The 23,006-nt window shown below is 36.2% G+C and overlaps 1 protein-coding gene across 1 annotated transcript in view; it reads left to right on the top strand.

The window, feature by feature from the left end:
- The window catches only part of pard3bb (par-3 family cell polarity regulator beta b), a 463,809-nt gene that overhangs the window by 84,081 nt on the left and 356,722 nt on the right, over positions 1-23,006 (top strand). The gene's annotated exons all lie outside the window — the stretch shown is intronic.

The following is a 23,006-nucleotide window of genomic DNA, read 5'->3' as shown; positions in this document are numbered from 1 at the left end:
ACACTGCACACATTCAGGGATTAGTACTACCAAGGTCATTGGAAATAGAGTGCATGTGAACCAGCGTGGACAAACAGCAGGTTTTAACTCGCTTATTAGGTCTTCTGCAGTTTAAACACCAAAACTGTTTTGACACCAGTGACCTGTCAGAGAAGTAAATCCAGCTCAGTGTTATTGGTGAGGGGCCAGTCAAGGCAACCTGGTCGATTAGCATCAGTCAATTGATTGAGAGAATTCTTTGTGCTGACCTTTAGTGCTCTAGTGTTTAGTCAGCCAAATTTATAACAGTATTTATATTCATATCTGCTCATCAATTGAGTAACCACCCAGTGTGTGGATCAAACAGGCATAATGTTTTTTTGGGAACATGGTAAGAGGGGTTTTGTTTGCCTTACTGTATTTGCACTCAAACAGCTATGAATAAAAGGCAAAGTGGAAGTTAATGCCGGCTCTAGTTTGAGAGTGGGGCTGTTAAGCGATAATACTGCAGTGTTTGTTTATGTCTGAACACCCAGACTGCCTAATGCCTCTGACCCCTGCTCACCTCCATCACTCTCTATAAGAGGCCAGTACTGATGTGCTTTGATGCACAGATTGGTGTGAACTTAACAGTGTGAACTCCCCCTGAGATGATGCTATGAAACGGCCAGTATGACTGGATATAACAGGATATGCACTGCAAAGGTGTTTTCTGAATTGTTGTTTAATTTAATAAGGGTTTAATTTATTTTTAGTTTATGGTACTATTAGGCCCTAGTTCTCAACATGTGTTTTATTCAGATTTGAAGGTTTATGACAAATACTAGCAGAAGCATCATGCCCATACTGAGGGGGCATGTGCCCCTCAGATTTTTGAGCAAAGTAAATTTTGAATAGAGCAACAACAAAAACATATTTCTATCTTTAATAATGAAGTTGGAAGATGTTGTTTATTGTAAGTGTTCAGACATTTAGAATCACCCATTAACATGTTTACATATCAAAAGTGCCCCTGCATAAAATCTGTTTTTAAAATGGATTAAAGGGAAAGTTCACCTAAATATGAACATTCTGTTTTCATTTTCTCTTGCCCTCAGCCCAAGCTCTCAAAACTCAATCATGTTTCTAAATTTTTAAACTTTGGGTGTCGTGATTGGTTGCATGACACTTCAGCTTGTGCTTCGCATCACTGGGCTAGAAAACGTTCATAAATATGTGAGTAAATTGGGATTTATTACACGTAAAATGGAGATTCACGAAAAATTTCTTTCGGATTCACGCATGCTTTGTACCCTGCAGATTTGTTAGTAAAAAGTGTGTATGTTAGACAGTTCCAAACATTCATAAATAGAGCGTGCATGCATGTTCATTCACAATGATCATAATTCATGCCCATGAAAACTGCATATAGGGTAGACACCACACTCGCTATAAAATCTTTTAACATTTTTGCGGACATTAATCAATAAATGTTTTATTTATATATTTGTTCACATCTAAAATGTTTGCTAAATTAATATTTTCATGTTCGTTGTAAAGAAAGTGAGGAACTTAGTCAATGCATGCTTTTGCTGTCATTAGAGGTTCTTTTGTGAATTAAACAGTCCAAGAGGTCAATAAAAATGGTTTGACATGAGGCTTTATTGTAAAACAGTTTCAGTTAATGACAACAGGAGGATGTCCACCTCCATTATTTTATTTATTTATTTGTATTTTATGTTACCTTTATTTTACAAGGAAGTCCCATTGAGATCAAAAATCTCTTTTACAAGAGAGAGTGGCCAAGGTAGCAGCCATACAAACTCACAAAATATTAAAATGTAACATATAAACATGAACAGCTACAGTGGTCTCTCACGAAAAACAATCACATGCCTCCTTCACCATATTCTTTATTATGCCCTTACATTCATCAATGGATATAAATAAGTTTGATTTGAGATCTTTCTGTAGATTATTCCATGTCCGAGGAGCATAGTAGGAACATGCAATTTTCCCCAGATCTCTCACAACCCGTGGTACATTAAAAAGCAACCACTTGGAAGAGTGCAGCTGGTAACTACCAAAGCTGAGACCGAGAAAGGGTATTGAGGTTGGCTGGAAGTTTATCTAGTATAGCTTTATAAATAAAAGTATACCAATGCTGTTGTCTGCGAATGGTCAATGATGTCCAACCCACTAAATCATAAAGAGTACAGTGGTGAGTAAGAGACTTTGCATTTGTAAGCAATCAAGACTCGAGAAGGCTGCATGCATATACAATATATCACCGTAATCAATCACAGGCAGAAACGTAGCTTCCACAAGTATTTTTATTGCCGTAAAAAGTAAAGCAAGATTTATTTCTAAAATAAAAGCCAATCTTTGAGCTTAATAACTAGATTAGCAATATGCACTGCACATTAAATAAAAGCTTGTCGTCTATCCATATACCCAAATACTTGTATGAACCCTCTCAATCGGATTTACCATCGGAGGTGAGAATGCTAACATCATCAAGCAGCTGTAAATGAGCTGTTGGGTAGACCATAAACTTTGTTTTCTGAGCATTCAAAACCAATTTTGCAGAACAGTTTGCAATGGCTGAAATGCAGTCTGAAGCTGTTGCGCTGCCTGTACTATAGAGGGAGCATTAACCTTGTCTGTTCAGTTGAGCACAATGACATCATTATTGGAGAAACATACAGTAAACAAATATATACTTCCCTTGCAAGAGGAAGAATCTTCCAAAAAAATTTATGGAATGCCCGAAGGCTCTGAAATGCAACATTTGTTTAGTTATAGCTTTAACAGCATAAACATTGACCACATGTTATCAACTGAAAATAATGTCTCGATGCCTATACAAAATTTGGGAAACCTAAATAATTAAATTCATATCAAAGAAGAAACTCTCCATCCAGTCTTTTTAGAAGGAATCATTTGTTTCAAGAAAATCAAACATAAATACATTTTTCCACAAACTTTTTGCCATGGCAAGCAATTCTGCTGAAAAGTGATACAAAATGTATGGAGTAGAGTTGGGAATAAACTATACTTTCAAGAAAGAAAGGCAAGCACCAAAGAAATGCTTTAAGTATTTGGCTTAATAATTTTTTCAGAATCCGAATGAGATTTATTGCCAAGTCTGCTCACGTACACAAAGATTCTTTTTTTGGTGATAGGAGAAACAAGCAAGTGCACACAGAACATTACAGTGAGACACAGAATGTAAAACAAGGTAAGAGTATAAATAGACATACAAGCAAATAGGACATATTACATAGAATGGTGTATGTACATGTGCAAGTGGTAATTTATGTGCAAGGCAGGGGTATGTACAGTTATTGAATTTAAATATGAGTGAATTTACATATACATGACATATTGATACATTGTTGCACTATGGGAGTCCTGAAGGCAGTTTAATTGGTTGAGGGTAAAAACTGTCCTGGTTGTCCTGGCGCTGAGTGCTCTGTAGCGCCAGCCAGAGGGCAACAGTTCAAAAAGGGAGTGGACAGGGTGTGTGGTGTCCAGAGTGATTCTACCCACACATTTCCTCACTCTGGAGACGTACAGGTCTTGGAGGGTGGACTGGGGGGCACCAATAATCTTGTGTGCTGGGGGATTTCTCCTGAAGTTCACTGAGGTCCACTATCATCTCCACTGTTTTGAGCATGTTCAGCTCAAGGTTGATGTGAACACACACACTAGTAAGCCAGCTGTTCAACCTCCTGTCTCGTCACTTGTCGCGGATGAGGCCAATGACTGTGGTGTCATCTGCAAACTTAAGAAGTTTGACAGAAGGGTCTTTTGCAGTGCAGCCTTTCGTGTACAGGGAGAATGCATCCCTAAGGAGCACCAGTGCTAATAGTTAGTGTCCTGGATGTGAGTTTCCCAAGTCTCACTAGCTGCTGCCTATCAGAAAGTTGTTGATCCACTGACAAATCGGGGTTGGCATGGAGATCTCAGTCAGTTTGGTTGAGAGAAGATCACATGATGGTATTGAAGGCTGAACCTTCACAAATAGGATCCTTGCAAAAGTCTTTACAGTCATTACTACAGACTTAGCTGATTTTAGTTTCTGCTTGTAGGTCGGAGAAGGTAAACCAGACAGTGATCATAAAGTCCTAAACCTGCATGTGGGACAGAGTAATATGCATCCTTTAGAGTGATGTAGAGGTGGTCCAGTATATTTCTGTCTCTGGTGGGAAATGTGATGTGTTGTTTGTATTTTGGCAGTTCACGGGTGAGGTTAGCTTTTTAAATTCTCCCAGAATAATCATAAGAGAGTCCTGATGTTGTTGCTCCGTGTCTGTGATGTGATCAGCCAGCTGTTGCAGCGCTGTGTTCACGCATGCTTGTGGGAGGATGTATGCACTCGCCAGAATATACGAGGAAAACTCCTCTAGCGAGTAGAAAGGCTTACAGTTGATGAAGAGTGCTTCTAAATTAGGACAGCGCATCTTCTTCAACGCTGTTACATTTGTACACCAACTTCAATGATGTAAAAAAGCATGTTCCACTGGCTTTCTTTTCCCCTAATTTGATATTATTTTACAGTTAATTTCACTCAATGTTATTTTGTCATTACTTATTTAATTTCACTTCTATCAAAATTGTGTCATGGCAGTTTGTCTAAAAGAACACAAAACATTTGTAGATCTTACACACAATTTACCCATGGTCAGGAGCAGGTTTAAATTTAGTTTTTACTAACTAATGTTTTGTCTTTTGGCTTTTACTGCGTTAGTGGTAGGAGACTAATCGATTGGTCTGTGCAACCCCTAATAAGTGGTGGTCTTTTCCCTTTAATACCTTTACATGTTTGCTTTTAATTGTATGCAATTAATAAAACTATTTGGATGCATAGCTTTACTTTTGTTATTGGTTGTTCTTTTGATAGACAAATGATAGCGGTGATGTGAATCTGATGAGACAGACTTGCAGTTTCAGCTTTCACATGGTTGACATTTTAGAAATGCATTAAACACATTCATCTTCATCACATCATACCCATATTGAGCTTATGACATTGGGGGAATAGATGAAGTATTGAACATCATGCTTATGGGCTGTTGGACTCACTCATTGATTGGCCTTGAAATAATCACAGTTTTTACATTGACTTATGAAACTAAAGTTTAAGAAGAAACGTTGAAAAGAGATCCTTGGAATTGAATTTGTTGTGGCATTTGGATTCTTTGGAAACAGACATGAATATGCAGCTTTCATAACCAATGTGGAGCTCTTCAAGACTAATAAACTAAGATGAGGAGATTGAATTTGTATTTTCAGTTTAAATTTAAAGTAAGATTTGCTGCAACATAGTTGGGTAGTTGACATGTCCTGCACTGTGGCATGCTGTACTTCATCTTAAACTATTTAAAACAGCATTTTGCTAATTCTTTTATCATTATTATTCATGGAGCTTTTTTGACCTCATTAAAGTAAGAGAGACTACATGGAATATTTGTACCTTTTATAAATTCATTTTTCACATTCCAGAACTATTAAAAATCATGACAAGTAACAGGACCTAATATGCACATTTTCTCTTATAAATTCATAGAAATTGTAACCTGAAATCTTAATGTTAATTGAAAAAGTGTCATTGATTATGCGACAACTACCCAATTACAGTTTTAATTACACAAAGCGTTTGCCATGTTCCAGAATCTAAAAAGGACCAGCAGTGTGATTTGCACAAAAGGAGAAGATGCATTTGGACAGACATTGAGAAGCACCTACATTTTGACAGCAATTAGACATTTTTGGATGCATGAGTAAGAGCTAACAAGGTGTGAGTGAGATGTTACCTTGTTGGAAAAATGAATCATTTACTTTTTCTTTTTTTTAAGGATGGGAGAGGGGAAAAATTGAAATAATAATTCTAGCATGAGCAATCAAGAAAAATAGCCCAAGGACTGGTGGGAATGACGCTTCAATTACGAAAGCACTAATAAGGCTTTTTTCCTGCATCATAAAGCAGCTATAATAACAAAGAGCAGTTTCCTCAGGCACTTAGCTCGGGCACCCTGTGAAAGGACCCTATTCTGGCTGGCTGTGTTCTAAAAGGTTAGGGAGCAGTTTTGGGTGCAGGTTAATCACACATTCCATTTAGACAGTGGACAGGAGTGTAGTTGAAGATGGACCGAAGGACTGAACAAAGAAATGAAGAGGTGGCACTGTAAGTGCGGAGATATAGTAAGGTGTGTGATGTGTTAGCTGTGTGGCCATGATGAATTAGGTTTTATTTGTGTAGGATGTCAAAATAAGACCTGTCGAACCTTCCTACGCCTTCTGGTCTTGTGTGATTTATGGGAAGTTCACCTCTTGCCTTTTATGAGTTATTACAAATAATAACTACTGTAATGTACAGCAGTTAACAGTGTGGCTGAATCTAGTGGATCTCCACTCTTGGTGTTCAAAGTCTTGTGCTTTCACAGAGAACGGTATGGAGATATCTCGCAATGCTTATTTCATTAATATCTTTCTGGGAATAAGACATTTCTTTCATACCTTTCCATGAAAAAATCGCTTAATGCACATTTAAGTAAGCCAGTATGTAACTTAAACCAATACTTTTAAACACAGTATATATATTATATATTCAGACTGTTAAAATACATTTTTATAGCAGTAAACCTACAGTATTTTGTGAATGTATATCTTTTATCTGGTCAATAAGTGGGTCAGACCTGACAGATTCTGGCCTGAAGTGATTCAGACCAGAAGTGATTCACATGACTCATTCACAGATAACTTGAGTTTTTCTTTGAATTTGTCTTTTTGACCTGCATATTAAAATAACTGACTCATAAGAGTAACTCATGAATTGAATTGCTGTATTATTCTTTACTATATTATTATATTCAATAACTACAATATTTATTTTTATATGTTAATTATATTATTAAAGAATACAATATTAATATACCTTGGAATTTTGGCTACATTTTGGCCAAAGGTAATTCAAGGGATACAATGTTAATACCATGGCACTAATTTGTTAAGGATGGCCCATGTATCATACTTTATTTGGCTTGAATTGACTCTAGTGTATGGCTATGTTTGGCATAGCAAGCTAACATGCTACTTTTAAGTTTACAGTATATATACTGTGCAGGGAATTCACTTAAAAAAATTCTCTGAAAACTCATTATGGAATATGAATATTTCCAATGGTTAATGGGAAGTTAATGTTAAAGTTTTTAATTCAATGTTACGTCCCTTTTTATGTTGTCTAGGGAATAAGGGAATAACACTTTTAAAAATTGTGTGTGTGTGTGTGTATCTCAATGTGCAGGACAGAGCAAGAAAAAGAAACCGATCTCAAAACTCATCTCGAAAGGATTTATTAATCCACAATGCCATGATAGATGAGTGAAGAAAATAATATTTACAATATATACAAACAATAAATGAGATCAATAAACAAAATAATCATACTAAACACAAACAAAAACCCAAGGTGGGAAGGCGAGCACGAGAGATGCCAAATCAAACAAATCAATAAAACAGAACAAACTAGCTAAAGGTTAATTCAACTAAACTAACTACCAAACATAAAATGTAGAAAAGTCTTTGGCGTCAAGACGCTCTAACCAAAACTACGCTAACTATTATAACTAACCTGCTCCCTCCTTCCCAGCCTCACACGCTCCGTGTTAACTGAGCGGGACGAACAGTAAAATGACAGAACACTAAACACCATTTGAGAATAGATTGAACAAACAATAGACACACAGACTGTCAGTGACAGCGAGTCAAACAAGTATGCCAAAGTGAGACAAAAGCTGTCGACATGGAAGTGATCACGGGTATTTGAATGAAGTGGTGAGATGTGATTGGATAAGTTGAACCGAAACGTCATCGTCCTTCATGAAGATTGACAGATGGTAGATTGAACCAACGAACACCTGAAACACACGCACCACAACAACAACAACCCCACATTTCCATATTGCAACACTTTGAATACGTACGAGTACGTAACAGCGAAGTTGAAGTGTTTAACCTTATGTGTTAGTCAGGTGTGGTGTGGACTTCTAATCATTAGGAGCTGGTATATGTGATCAAGAAAAACAGATCAATGTGACTGGTTAATGTGGTGTTAATTGAATCTGTTTCACCTTGATTGGATTGAGATGTGAAACAAGAGTCCAACTTGACACATTAACAATCTTTGCTTGAATTGATTGTAATGAGTTCCATTTAAAAGAAGCCAACGTGCTACCAGATGAGTTACAAAAGTGTGTTGCAAGGCATCTCTTCAAAGCCTTGTTATCTGTGTTATTTAATAAGAAGGAAAGAGAGAGAAAGGAAGGATGTAAGGAAAGGCATTTCTGGAGATTGCAAAGGTGAATGATGCTTAAATATGTGAAGAGGGTAGTTGTGCCCATTCATACAGTTGGCCTTGTGTAGAAGGAGACTAAAGTGGCCAGGAACAATTGATCGTAAGCGTCTTGAATGTATGGACCGTAGTCAGAGTAGTGCCATGTTTCATTTACGAGAATGAAAACGAGTGTGTAAGGGTAGAAGCGTTGTCAGTTTAATGGGTTATACTGTTGTTTAAATTGTTTGGATTGTTCCGCTGATGAAATATTGAACTTACATTATTCCCAAAATATTTCACTGAACAAAAAAGTCCAGAAAACACAAGTTGAGAAAAATAGAGGGTTTATGTGTGAATTGCATGATATACATGGCTTGTTAAATGTTGTGTACAGTCAGACAGTGTGGTAATTACACTGAATGATGTGCTTTGTCTGTGTGTGTGTGCGTGGGTTTGCTACAGACAATCTCTGCTGTGCTGGTCTTGTCATGGAGAAAAGAAAACACTTTTGAATTGACAGTGAAACAAAAGCAGAATTGAGGCATAAAGAGGCTGTAGGAGTTTGTGTGTGACCTCCCATCAATCACAGAGAGAGAGTGAATCAAAGAAAGAGAGATTTTGTAGTATTGTTGCATCTCACTTTACAGAAACGTTCTTGTACCATACCATAGTACAGTAATGATAATACCATTCATTTAATACCATATTCATATACTTTGCTATTTACATATTGCGACAATGTACTTCAAGGAATACCATGGTACTACCAAACATTGTAATATTATGCTACTTTATGTAAAAGAAAAAAATTAATATAGCTGGAAAAGGCTATAATATATGACTATGTTTAGCATAGCATACAGTACTTACATACTACCAAGTATGTATACTGCGCACAGTATATGCAGATTTTCTGAATTCATGGAATGCCTGGATGACCTACCACCATATATAACGTAATGTTTTTATTTCCAAGAAATGCCACTGGTAAGACAACTCACAGGTTATGTGACCATAATGTGGAATACAACTGAATAAACAACTAAGTTTTAAACTAAATATTAAATGTGGAGAATTTTTTACACTTCCTGTAATTCAAAAATAGTTTGCTGTATACAGTATATTGTTGTATATTCAATTCCGAGTATAGCCTAGTGTGTGTGTGTGTGTGTGTGTGTGTGTGTGTGTGTGTGTGTGTGTGTGTGTGTGTGTGTGTGTGTGTGATGTGAGAGAGAGAGAGAGAGCATGAGCAAAGTATTGTGATAGAGATGCAGTTAATCCTTACAAGAGCTAGGTGGTGCTGTCAATCTGTGCTCAGTGTGACTGTGTGTGTGTGTGTGTGTGTGTGTGTGTGTGTGTGTGTGTGTGTGGCTTAGAACAATGAGCAGATATTCCTCACTTTCACTGGGATGCTCTTTCACAACATTGTGAAACATCTTTTTTTATGCAAAAGCAGGTTAAAGGACTTGACAAGACATGAAGAGTGACAACAAGGTAATATTAAGGAAACCAAGCAGTACATCAGTAACACTCAGTAGAGTTACTACACCAGAATTATTAAACTGAAGTGTAAAATCAAACAAATAAAGTTTCTGGCAACTTTCAAGAAAGACAGCCTGAATATGTCATTTTTTATTATTAAAGGGATCATGAAATGCTCTTTTTTTTTTTTTTTTTTTTTTCTATATTTTTATTATCTTTATTATATGTCCACTTATAAGTTTTTCCCCCCACCAAAACAGTCATAATTTAGTAATATAATATTTGATCATTTTCCACCCTGTCTCTGACCTTCTGTCTGAAATGCTCTGTTTTGGCTTAAGTGCCTCATTAAAACTTCAAAGTAAACACCCACTGTTATGATTGGCTTATAGCGTGCAACCTCTCGAAATCAGACATATTTGAAACTCAGCTGGAAGAGAATGAATAACCCCACAATATTATAAAACAACATTTCAGGGTTTGCACAAAGCATATACAAAACATATCAGAATATATTAAACTGCTAATTTTAAGCACAACTGTTAACATTCAGCATCATAAAATATCAAATAGTCATGACATGGTTTACTTACTGTTTTGCATTGGGTCCAAGTGTTTTTAATTGCCCCATCCTTTAATAATAGTTCAACTCGAATCGTATTATCCACGAATGAGCAGAAAAAACATACATACATACATTGAAAACTCATCCACATGACGCACACACATAGTCTAAAGCACTGTGTGAACTAGACACACACACATACAGAATCCCATCACCTGAAACGTATCAGAGCTGTCAAAGACGTCCATCTACCTCATGTTTTCATTCACCAACAATTAAAAATTACGCAGATGGGCAAAAGAATGCATCCATTATAAGTTTTTCTTAAAACTACAAGAGTCACAGCAGCTGAATGAATGAAAACAAAAGCAGTCTCCTTTTCAAAGTTGTAACTTGACAACGCGTCTTTTTAAAGTGGTCAGAGATATGTATCTAGTGGTCAAAAATGTCTGTCTAATGCACGAATACAGTATATACAAAAATAATCCAAGATTGTTCAGATGGGTCCTCTTTGGTGTTCATGAATATTTAGGTCTCAGTAGTCCTTATTTGTCCTTCTCTCTCCATTTACGAACTGAAGCAATAGTGGGCGGGACCAAGGGTGTGATGATTTTATGTAGGCGTTGATGTTTGTGAGCTGTATAGGTGATCATGAATTAAGGAACCCCCAAATGACATAGGGTAGTCGCAGAAGTAGATAACATGGCGTTTTTGCAACTTTGTTTCAATAAATGCTTTTATTGCATTGGGGATTCAGTTTTGAGTTCTGAAATGTACTATGTTTTTATAGTAGAAAGTCCTCTCTACTCTGGAATATTTGATTCTTATTGGTCAATTGCAGCAATCTCTGCTCAGTTTTTTAAAAATCTTTTTATAATAGTTGCTAAACCGTAGTCCCTAGCAACCAATCTTCTAAACTGTGCTAGTTTCATGTCTCTTGTTGCACTGTATTTTCAACAACAAAACTGTTAAGAAGCTCAGTGTTTTTTCTTCTTCTGGTATTTATTTTGAGATGAGATGATTTGTTAATAAGTACATCCACTTGATTTCCTCCTAATGAGTTCTTCTCAATATTATAACAGACATCCACATAAATACAGATCTTTATTTCAATCATAGAATCGTAAGTTTGTAAGAAATCGAGAGAATCATAAGCTAGTGAGTTATTGTTTGGTTTCATATTATGTGCAGAATATATAATGAGCTTTTCAGTTTTAGGCTAGGAAACCATTGCAAATAATACACAAACATGGGCTTCTTTTAAGTGAAAAGATTTTGCATTGTGGTCAGTGCATTGTGAATAAATGAGATCTAGAGAACATCTTCATCCTCGAGCTCTGATTTCTCTATAAGATTTCTATCTTTTTTCTTAACACAGGAACACTGTTCTCAGTATTGCATCCTCATTGGCAAAAATGACAACTTGATAAATGTAAGAGTTTTGATAGGTTGTAAATATTTAGTAGATTTTAAGTAGAGTGGACTCTGGGGGTTGCACAACTACTGCTTTTTATTAGTCGACTACTCGAGCCCATTAGTTGAGTCGAATTCAACTAGTCATTGTGTGTAGATCCTTCAGTCAATGGAAAATGTTTATAAGCAAAAAATATGCTCTTCATCTGAAACACGCATTTGCGTGTCACTATTGAAGCCTGGTTTCATTTGAGTGTTGTGTGAGAAACGTGAGGGAAAGAGGCGTTAGTGGGGATTTGAGAGAAACGAGAGATTCCAAGTATATTTTAATAGAGTTAATGATTGGAAATTGTTCGTTAAAGTGTTTTTCACAGTGTAAAGGTGCAGTTTACCTTTGCATGGCGAAATTCCATGGACGAAGAAGGCAAGGGCAGCTGTTGAGCGCATGTGAATTCCAGTAAAAAACTAATTGCCAAACAGCCTCTGCATTTTATACTTTGGAAGAGTGAAATTAAAAAGAAACTCGCCGCTTAAATGATATCCTTGTCTATTGTGAATTCAGTGTAGCTGTGTAAGAAACACCACCCACAAAGAGGTCGCTGCTAAACCAAGCAACTTTGTACTGGTCAACACGGCAAATTTGCCTGTCAAAGGTCACCAAACTTGAACTCCGAGCGAAATTTGCAAGTGGAAATTCTTTGCTACAAAAAGTCCATAGCGCAAAATTCATGATCTCATGGATTCCTATTGTGATAACTCCTTCCCACAATCTGTCCCTGACCACATCCGAAAGTGGTTTCAGTGATTTGATCATGATTCGTCTTGGGTGCATTTCCACCTAGCATTTAATGTTGTCAAGTGCTATTCGATAGCTGTCCGATCACTGAAAGCACATTTACAGTAAATGCCATGTGTACATGGGGCTGTTGACCCAGTCAATGGTGTGAGTTTGGGGCAAGACTGGCTGTTTGAACGGCTAAAAGAAGATGGATGTTTGGGAAACCTGAGTGGAAAGTTGCAATTTTTACAATTCTGTTTGGTTCTGTTGTTGCACAAAAATGACTTAGTTCACTTTTAAAAAATATCTTTAAAAAGGTGCATTTATCTCCGTGAAGTAGGGATGAGACTATCGTGAACCAAACAAATTACAAACCATATCGAGGCATAACTCTATATTTCGAAATGTGCAACATTGTTTTCTGTTCATGCGATCATTAATCACATCAAACTTAATAATATCTTTATTGCTTGATACTACCCCCACTGCACTTTTTTTCTACAATGTTAACAGGGTTCCCACAAGGTCCTTAAAGTGTTTGAATTTAGCTTTGAAAAATTTAAGTACTGGAATACCTGGAAAATCACCTTGTGTTCAACAGTGCTTGAAATTAAAACAGAACGTTTCTTCCGTGTAAAGTGTGTCCATCAAAGATGAGATCCTGCACTCCACTTTCATTGAATAATTGTCTTTTAATACACTTTCTGTTTTTAAAAATGTTACAAAATGAATGTAAGTTTTAATCACAAATAGCTTGGATGCGCTAAGAAAACGTGACCTCTGGGACACTGTGTGTGTGAGTCTGTGAGTTGCACGTTGAACTCTTAAAGTGACAGTATTTTTTTTGTGCTTTTACTACAAATGAATGTAAACTCAATGTAATTACTTTGTAATAATGTAATGTAATAAAATACTTTGTATAAATGTACACAATATTTCAAACTTTGATAGATCAAATCATTATTTTACATTTTCATGATATAATATTAATTGAAAAAATGTAGAATTTTTATATTTAAAAAAGTTCAAATGTGATTATTTTAATGGTGACAAACAAAAAATTAACAATCCACTTTTACAGACATTTTCAGGACAGGTTCAGTTCTATAGCTTGTTCTGCACCTGATTAGCCTAAAATGTCGGCCACTATTTTTGAAGGCTTATTTGTTTGTGATCTTTTCTTATTGAGAAAGGTATGTGAGCAACTCTTATTATTTAAAATTGGAGCATTTATATTGTGTATTAAAGAACTTTATTTTGATGAGAAATTATAATATGCATTTTGTGTAAACAGATTTAAAAAAAAATTCAATTGTCATTTTAGTGTTATTATATAGAAACGACATTATAACGAATCATGAACCTCATATCTTATATCAAACCGAATCATGAGATAAAATATCGTCCCATCCAGACAGTGTAGTACTTACTAATTACTTGAATCAGATACTGGCTGCTTCAGTAATGAAGAAGTCACTCCCCTGTGCTGACTCCACAAAAGCCTGGTCCGTCCTGATTCATGACTGCTTTAAGATAACTCTGACTGGTGCTCCATCCAGCATTAAACAACAGAGAAGCTTATTTAAGAGTCTGCACTATATAGCAGCCTGCATGACAGTACATTTAGTTGATTAACATCCTATTGATTGAAAAGAGGGCATGAATCAGCAATAAGCAGTTTTGATTAGTAAGAGGATGAAGCGAACACGCATTTTATTGATGTTTGTGGGTGCTGGCCATGGGTGAACTGTTTTTATTTTTTTTATAAATTGCTATTTGTAATGCTTAGTCCAGAATATTCTTTTGAGGGGGCATTTCATTTCTTAATTTTCATGTTTATCAGCATCTTATTTATTTTTTCTCTTCATCCAGTTTTTATTGTGTTTCTCTCTTTTATCACTCACAGATGCTACTCTCAAATTGGACAGTATATTCTCTCTCTCTCTCTCTCTCTCTCTCTCTCTCTCTCTCTCTCATGCAATGGAGCTTTGGATGTATCCTTTAATGCATTGGAGTGCACTAAAAAATCCATTCAAGATTGCAGATGAAGTGAGATGAATGTTTAAATAGTAAAAAGTAGTTGCATAGTATGTGTGCGCTGCAAATTGATTATGTATTATTACAATCCTGCATTGTTAGGTTAGCAACATGCTAACACTAAACTCCTTTGAAATCAATTGTGGTTTGAGCCTCTTGTGCACTTTGCATGCGGACTGCTATTTGTAAAATGTTGTTGCTGCCTATTTGGACTTTAATTGTTCCAAATAGGACACTTATAAGTTTACATGATGTTAAGATGCTGCCTTGGAAGGCAGGTTTTGTAACAGAGCTCCTGTATCTCTCTCTGCATAATCCTATGTTGTCTTGTGCTGCTGTGAATCCAACGTGCTTTGCCAGGGCCCTGTGTTCAGAACACTTTACTGCACGTGTTACACTCATTAAGATGGATGTGTTTATGACACTCTGGGGTACACGGTTCAATGAGAAGGACATTTGCCATGCTACACAACAAAACATAACTGCAGCCTTAAAGCCAGAGAGAGATATTAAGTGTATTAAAGGTGGTTGGGATAAAGATTTAGTCTTTTGCTGCTGGTATTTTCTGCATTTTGATCCCAACAGTTACCTGACAAACCTATAGTGGCTGGTAGTTGTAGTCCCGCTGGCATGCCTGACTTGCTGTAGTTATTGGTTGTCCACCTCACTTGTCTCACATGCTGTAAAAAGATGCATGAAACACCCCATCAAACTAGTCTAAAGTGACCGTTGATCTCAGTGAGTGATTTTCGCTCATTGATAACAAATTAGTTTTATTGTCCTCATCTGCCCTTCTGCACGTTGTGTACTTTATCAGCTTTAAATTTTCTGGAAGGTAAATGCAAGCTGTGGTCCAGAGTGGTCTAACTCCTTAGACTCCTTAGGTAAGTCACTCTCATTAATTCTGCAGGATCTCGGCTTGAATTCATTAGACATGTATGCGGTTTCACAGGCGGTTTGCTGCTCGTCTCTCCCGGAGTTTCCCTCCCTCTCTCGGTCTGACATCATTGTCCCTTCCACTAATGGAGTCAGTTTTATTATAGTGCTTGTCAGGTTTTGATTCCGCCGTCACATGTAATTTGGTATCAATCTCACATCTTTACACACCTGTGTGAGTGCACCTTCCTGTGTATACTGTAGATGTGCATGTGCTTCCGTTTGTGTCCTTTCCTAATTTTATGTGAGGAACAGACCAAAATGTAATTATTGATTGTCTGAAAATCACAATAAAATCTGCCAAAGATTGTGTATAGTCCGCCTCTAGATTCAAAAATAGCATTGGAAAAACGGCATTGGTTCTCAAGTGTATAGTAACTGACCTTGACTCGAGGGCCAGATTATCGGTGAGTGACTTTTCTTTACGATACCTTTGATACCTTTTATAATACTTAAAAAAATAAAAATAATTATTTGACAGCTTGATAGCCTCTGGTTGCTATGAACTGTCATTTAATGGCAAGAACAACAATTCCTCAAATATTAAACCTTTGTATTCAACAGAAATAATTGGTTAATTCTGTGTTAACTCAACCAGAGATCCCTGGTTCAAAGAATTTAGAAAAGGGAATAAATTGTGCTTGAACCTGTAACTATGCATTCCAGAGCTTTGCAGATTTCTGAAATACAAAAAGCAGAGATAGGTGTTGAACAAACTGAAGGGCCACATGTGTTACTTAATCTTAATAATGTGTATTTTTTGTCAAAAATGTAGATTTTGACATTATTATTGTTATATTACTAAATAAATTTGCATTTCCAGTTTCATTGTACATAAGACCTTTGTATTGGTGGACAAGAAAAATTGGCTTATAATGTACTATGACCCACCATTGAAATTGGTAACATTTTGCAATTTTAGGATAGAGCCACATTGACAGCCTCATATCTCTGGGATTTAACAATATAAAAATTAAGATATAAAAAGGAAGTTTGTTCTGAACCAGAATCTAAATGGCTATTAAGATATCTTTAATTTATCTGAAGTTGCATGCACTCCAACTTTGGAAAAAATGACGCACAAGTGTTTTTTTTTCTCCAATTTTCTACTGAAAACATTTAAACAAAATAATTTCTGCTGGTGATGTCTCTGACATTTGGTTGATTTGATATGGAATAACACAACCATGCCCATTTTAATTTTATGGATCAACTCTTCGTTTAAACTTCATTTAAACCGTAAAGGTAAGTAACGCCTCTAGACTATAGCACAAATAATAGTCATCACCTTTTGTTGAGTGACTATGCCACTCAAACTCCAGCTGAATGAGATATCAATGAACTCTCTTCCTGTGAACTTATGGAACTACTGGATAATTCATATTCAAACACTCTTGCTCCTAATATGAACAGCACTGTATAAATGAAGTTGTATTATGTTGTTTAAATCAAACAAGTTAAACACATTGTCTGGTTGAATCCTCTGCCTTTTATTGTGAAATCTCAGACTTTCTAAGGACAGAGAGAAAGAAGTGACTATTTACCCTGTTGAGCAGTTCCACTTGATAACAGACTATTGATTCAATTTTGAAGTCTGAATGATTCAGTATTGGTTCCCTGTGAAGATGATGGGTTAGAGGGGGTCGTGCATTTCTTTGCTCTGTGGCAGTGTGAACCAGACCAGGTCCAGTGGGCTCATGCTTGGATAATAGAGCTGATGGATTTAGCTAATTTGGCTAAAGTTAGTTTGGACACATTTGTTCTGCTTGTGTAAGTGCTTGTAAAGGGGTAATGCTGTGATTAAATAGCCACGGTTAAAGTAGCCTTAGTGGCTGTGATTACGTCTAGTCCAGTCTCACTTTCCTCATTTTAGAATTTATCCAGTTACATCCCAAGAAACAGAATTACTTTTTCTCTTTCAATTTAGGCAAACTGTATTGGGACTATATAGTTCAGAGTAAAACTACATTTGCTAATGTATTAAGGAGTCTGAGTCAAAAAAGCCCAACCTAAATCTCTATGATTTTCTGGTTCTTCCTTCAATGTAAGCAATAATTATGGATTTTGTTTTGCCTTTTTAATTTAGATTTTTATATATATATTTTTTTTATTGTCTGCCAACCAGAAATCGGAAAGGCACACCTCTCAGCAAACAGCACGATTTGAGGTGTCATTCATGGTGTTGGATGAAATTTGAGCAATAATAAAAGTGATTCTTGCCACAAACACCACTAAAGAAAATATAAATGTTAGACTCCAAAACATTCTTTCAAATATAATGGAATACAAGTACAGGGAGCCCTGCAACAGATGGCATGGCCCACACAGAGCCCCCCACTGAACATCAAGTCAGTCTGGCATGACATGAAGGGACAGAAGCAATAGATAGAAAAACTGTGGCGAATACTCCAAAATGCTTGGAACATCCTATCTGCCAACAACCAAGAAAAACTGTGTCCAGGTGTACCTAGGAGAATTGGTGGTGTTTTAACCCTCTGGGGTCGACTGACACGCCGGCGCATCCTGCTGAATATTTTCGTCAGTACAGCAGAAACAACTTAAAATACTCCGTCATTTTTGGGTATACAGATAAGTGTAAGACATCATTAGAGACTATAAAGGGTCTACTTTTTTTTGTGTACACTCACAATAACAACAAAATCTTGTGCTTTTGTTAAATAAAGAAAATAAATAGGGTGAGCTTTCAGCAGTCTCTGTGTTCACGAGCATATTTCTGAAAAACGTCACTAAAATGAACTGAAACTCCACGAATACTTTTCACACAAACATGAAACATATGTCTACAGAAAGCTTAAAATGTCTACTTTTAAATAAAACAATTCAAATTTAAAACAAATATTCTCCTGCAATCTAATCTGTATGAAACAAAGCGATGTACGGGCACGCCCCCGACTGATATGATGTAAACACAACACAACACAACTTTTCTGCTTGTTTGTAAACTCCTGGATGTAAGGATGAGTTAACATTTTCCTCCGAAGAAGAGCGGGAGTCAGATGAACATTTGTATTTTGAAGAGAGATTTGATCCAGTAGAGGATACAATTCGATTCGTTTTCATTAGCTGACGTGCTATTTTATATAAACGTACATATTTTACTTGTGGGACTGTGTCCAGACAGGATACGAAGTATTGACATTTGAAATATGTCCTAATAAGCAAGTTTTAGTTACATTTTAAATGCTGCTTCGGCTAAAGCAGGCATTTACATTGTATGCTGTATAATATAAATATGATATGTAATATGATATAAAAATAATATGAATGTTTAGATTATATTTTAACATGTTTATGCTACCTCGTTATCATCAACGCAAATATGTGTTCAGGTGTAAATGAGTAAAATGCACTTTAAATATGCCCATATTAGAAAATCAGCTTATTAAATTATTTCTGAAGGATCATGTGACACTGAAGACTGCAGTAATGATGCTGAAAATTCAGCTTTGATCACAAATTGCATTTTACAATATATTCAAATAGAAAACTGTTCTTTTAAATTGTAAAATTAGTTCATACAATGTTTTTAATGTATTTTGGTTCAAATAAATGCAGTCTTGGTGAGCAGAAGAGACTTCTTTTAACGGTAGTATAGGTCTAAAATTAAGTAAAGTCTTTATGTAAAGAAAATATATAGTCAGATTACTTTTAACTTAAAACTTGATTTGGATCATTAAGTCTCCTCACATTCATTCTCTTTGTCACATTTCTCATTGATGGGCCCAGAGGAGGGGTCTTTGTCTCCTCAGGTGTGAATCACATAAATATTTGTGATAGTTCACGCCTCCTTGCATATGCAAAAAATATTCATGGAATTATTTTTTAAAGACATCCTCACTATGCAACATTTTTCACAAGTGCCTAAAACTTTTGCACAGTACTGTATATGCAAAACATGCATGTTAAAAAAACTCTATATGAGTAATTAGGATTTATCTTTCACCCATGTTTTACATGTGTGTTTGGTATTTTGATGTGTTTATTTGGTGTATGGTTGTAGTGGGTGGTTGTGTTGCAGCTGAATTGAATTTTGTCTCCTCTCATAGATGGGCACCTCTTACATGAGTTTCTCCTCAAACGCTGGCCCAGACAGTTTTATAGGAGGGCTGACATTCTGCTAGAAATAAATGAGACATCACATAGAGCCAAATAGAGAGAGAGCACAGAAAAGATAAATATTAGTGCTAGACCCTTTGCTCTCTTTTCTGCTCTCTCTCTCTTTTCATATCCCTCCCAGGGTGAACAGATTGATGACATTTCTAAAGCCCCATGCTTTCTCCTCCCTCTGGTATGGAGGACGTGCTCCGTTCTTCTCCTGCCTCTGTGAATAAATCAAAAGCCTTCCACAGTGATCACGCCCTAGCCCTTCCTCTCTCTCTCTCTCTGTGTGTGTGTGTGTGAGAGAGTGTGTGTGATTGTGTGTGAGATCTGTTAGTAAAAGCAGAAGACCTAATCAGGAAAAAAAATAATTGTCTTTGGAAAGAGATGATAGCAATCAGTGATGGATGGATAGATGGGGAAGTATTGGTTGAGTTGTGGATTGCGTTGTGGGCAGTGTGTGTAATGCTGTGTTCCATTCAAAGTTAGAGATGAGAGTGAGAGATTCCTACTTGATGTCTTACCATAAAAAAGGCTTAGATATATGCTTTAAAGGTGATGCAATTTTTTAACTGTTAATTTTTTTTCTGCCACCCCAGCTTGATATGCAGAGGCAACTTTAAGTAAGCACTTTCTATGTTGATTCCCTGAAATGTTTAAACACTGTGGCTGTGTGCTGCTATTAAAACATTGCTCTCTATGTTTGAGCAACCCAACCATCACATGATAGCAACATTTGCTTAGCCAATTGTGTGAGTTTGGGGCATGCTATCCATTTGTACGACAAAGGTAGATAGACAGAGTGTTTTGGAAACCATTTTAAAAACCTTGTCTTTGGTGAGGAATTTCACTCTTCATCTTAAATGACCATTACAGTGCAGGGTGGGCAATATGTGTATATGTGTGTGTGTATGTATGTATGTATGCTGGCAGCTCAAACACTGTCTGAAAAAACAACAAACTGGTCCCTTTCAAGGCTAAATATTACCTGATCATTAGCATCATGTGCTCTCTGTGTGAAGCAGAGTACAGAGAGCAGAGCACTAATTAACCTTAAAGTGAGCAGCACATGCAGGCTATATCTATTTAAAATTAAATCACATTTTAATAAGCACATAAAACCATATAGCAAACTATTTATCCGGACGTGAGAAGCTACTGTCAAACAGACACTTAAAGACACTCAAAATAAAAATATCCACCAAATTAAAAGATAAATTTAACCAGACACGTGAAATTGAACAAATTGCGAAAAAATATATCACAACTATATAGTAAAATGTAATATTCAATTTAGTAGTAGTAATAATTAATAATAATAATTACATTATATTTAAGCAATATCTCACAAGCAAGAGTGCTTTTGTTCTGAATAAAATGTTTTATTAATGATTTCATTAATACTGTGTTTTGGATTTTGCTCTGAGGATCTTTTATGAAAAAAATTATTTGAAAAAATAATGCAATAGTATGTTGACAAGCATTTGTTCAGTTTTCATTTGATTAAAGTTCTAAAAATGTATTTGATAAGGCAGGTTTTTTTTTTTTTTTTTGCTTTTTGACATAAGTTTGACATATGTTTTTTTTGAAAGTTTGGGAAAACTAAAACAGATTTTATAGGGCCCTATGCCAGCCAAACTTGTATACCATAAAATGACACACAGAGAGGAATATGCCTGTGGATATTCCAAAATCAATTTGTTCAATATTCCATATAGATCAAATAAGAGGACATAATATTTGCTAAACATTTTTTAAATAAAATATAATACTTTTCATGTTATCAGCCAAACATTGCCAGAGATATTTGGGTCTCAATAGTATAAAGAGAGAATATTTTGATGTTAGAGCTAACTGATCTCTAGTGGTGTTCCACTGCACTTTTCCAAGTATCTGGTTTGCAATTCTTCTTTGCGGGTTTTTTGGAATGCAGTTTTCCATGATGGCAGCTGTTCAGAGAAGATGAATGCGAGAGAGAGATGATAATAAATGAAATGTATAAAGTACAATTATTTTGTCACTTTTGTCATTTAGCCATTCATGATCTCCCCTTCTTTTTCTCTGATCATTTGTCAATTTTATGGATGAATGAACAAAATGATAGGAACTTAATTTTCCCCCCAGAACTCTCGCTGTAGCTCTTCGCAGGTTCTGTCTCTCTTTCACATTTTCAGTCTTACACTCTCCATTTTTACCCCGGATGTCACACTGTGAATTGTTTATTTATACGTTTACTCTCCTGCTGTCTCTCTCAGACAGGAAGCCTCAAGTTTTACCAGCAAACTTTTCTTTCTGTCCCTGACTGTGCATTCATTCATTGCATTCAGCCCTACAAATGCGCACACACATGGAGCCACCTAGAACAGCAGTGAATCTAGTAGTCTACATATAGTGTCAGTGACTCTGTGGATGTATATAACAGTGCTGATTAGGCCAGTGGGCCTCACACATGTACAGAACTGAGTTAAGTAAATGGGCGTTATTGCACAGTGAGATAAACCTCATACACACTAGCCATGCTGGGCTCCTTAGATGTCCTATATAGCATCCTGATCCAGAAGGTATGTAGACCAGTATCTTGCCTATTGTTTGATTGCCTTAGAAATGTTAAAGTAGTTTTCAGCTGATTATGATGTTAGATACACTGTTATCTAATGTACCAAACAATACCATATTCTTCATTATCCAATGTGGAGAGGACTGTCGTAAAAAAATATGTAGCTTTCAGTTTCCTTAATCTTGCTGTGTTTATTTTGCACTGTTACTAGTCCTGACTTTTTTTTATATGCCATCAATTGATAAAAAAATCATATAGAAATATAGTAAGCTGAAATATAGCTAGATTTAGCCTTTAATTTAGCTTAATGCCATGTTTTTGATCTTACTGAGGTAAAGTTATTATACACAGAGTAAATGATAATTTGGTGGATGATTCAAATATTTAGGTTAGAGATGAACTGATAGTGGATTTTGCCAATAGAATAACTAAGGTGGTGGAAAAGTCAGATAACTGATTAATTGGCTAATAGTTTTTAAAATCGATCGCAATTATCAATATAGACTGTGTGTGTGTGTTTGTGTTTGTGTTTGTGTGTGTGTGTGTGTGTGAGAGAGAGAGAGAGAGAGAGAGAGAGAGAGAGAGACGGAGCATGTGTGATCACCTGTTGCCACACCCAAGCAGAGATGCTGTCAGCTTTCTGAAGGTCAGCTTTCTCATGGTAATATAGCATCCAAGCGGGGGTAATCCTCTCTATTTCGCGGTAGCCGGTGCTTAGGAGTCATTCCATATAGAAACCCGCAATGTCCTCCACCATTTTTGAACAGTATGTATCCAATGTGGAAACTCTGGTAAGAGGTAATCACCTTGAGTTGTGTAATCA

The sequence above is a fragment of the Xyrauchen texanus genome, chromosome 14 (assembly GCF_025860055.1).
Source record: "Xyrauchen texanus isolate HMW12.3.18 chromosome 14, RBS_HiC_50CHRs, whole genome shotgun sequence".
NCBI classification, from domain to species: domain Eukaryota; kingdom Metazoa; phylum Chordata; class Actinopteri; order Cypriniformes; family Catostomidae; genus Xyrauchen; species Xyrauchen texanus.
This window is presented reverse-complemented; position numbering and strand designations above follow the sequence as displayed.